Genomic DNA, 1,509 nt, shown 5'->3' with positions numbered 1-1,509 from the left:
TGGTGAAGATGCGAAAAATGCGCATTGCATCCAGCATGCCTCAGCTACTGGATACAAGAAAGGTGCTAACGTGCCGTGTCGATTCTATCTAATCTATTTCCGCAGAACATAGATCCGGAGTTCTCAGTAAAACTTTCAAGAGATAATCATGGTTCTATTCTATTATCGAACTTTTTTAGAAATAATGCTATGATGTATTATTCGAAAACTAAACAAAAAATAAATGTCAAAGTTCTAAAGCTTTAGAGTTATAAATAATCGAATCGTTTTAATGTAAAATTATTTGTATGAAAAGATAAAACATTAAGGATATTTGAAAAATTCTATTACATTTGAAATGATCAAATAATGCAAGTATTTTGTTTCAGAACACTATGAAATTTATGAAGATCAGTACAGACAGAGTAATACTCCTTTCACCTGTAAAGAAGAAGGTTATCATTCTGATCCACGTGACTGCAATGTTTACTACAGATGCGTTGATTGGGGCAATGGTAGCCCTTTGACGATATACAAGTTCAGATGTGGAACTGGTACAGTATTCTCCAAAGAAAAAGGAGATATATGTACAAATCCAAATGACAGTGGACGACCGGAATGTGGTGGATTTGGGAATGAAATTGTTTCTGATATTCAAAATCCCAGTACAGATTCATATCCACCTTATTCTCCATTTACGACAACAATGAAAACAACGATTGGAACTAATTTACCAATAACAACAACTACAACACAGCCTACAACTACTACCCAAATTTTGACGACCACAAAAAGAGCAGAAATTAGTAACGAATTTTCAACAACTAATCATCCATCGACAACATTTGGATCGAATCAAAACGAAGTGACTGACAAAGAAAGAGTACAATGTACTACAGATGGATATTTATCCGATCCACAAGACTGTAGAAAATTTTATAGATGCATAAATGAAGGTACTGGCGTATTTCGAAAATATGAATTTATTTGCGGAATAGGAACAGTTTGGGATCCGAAGATAGAAACGTGCAACCATGCTTCGGCGGTTTCAAGAGATGACTGTCGACAAAGTTCACAAGATGGAACTAACGATAACGGACAATGGAATGGCGATGTAGGAGATAATGGTGTACAATGGAATGGAGATAAAGGAGACAATGAAGGACAATGGAATGGTGATACAGGCAACAGTGGAGGAGACTGGAATGGTGATGTAGGAACAGCAGGTACTCCGGGGACTTCAGGAAATCCAGGAACATCAGGATATCCTGGCTCACCTGGATCCCCAGACTCTCCTGGATCACCAGGCGCTCCTGGATCTCCGGGCACTCCTGGATCTCCAGGCACTCCTGGATCTCCGGGGTCTCCAGGCACTCCTGGTTCTCCTGGATCACCAGGATCTCCTGGATATCCGAGCTCTCCTGGAACTCCTGGATCTCCCGGTTCACCAGGCACTCCTGGATCTCCAGGCTCTTCAGGCTCTCCTGGATACCCAAGCTCTTCTGGAACTCCAGGTTCTCCTGGATCACC

Source organism: Polistes canadensis, unplaced genomic scaffold (genome assembly GCF_001313835.1).
Source record: "Polistes canadensis isolate GaletaPanama2010 unplaced genomic scaffold, ASM131383v1 scaffold_49, whole genome shotgun sequence".
In the NCBI taxonomy this organism is placed as follows: domain Eukaryota; kingdom Metazoa; phylum Arthropoda; class Insecta; order Hymenoptera; family Vespidae; genus Polistes; species Polistes canadensis.
This window is presented reverse-complemented; position numbering follows the sequence as displayed.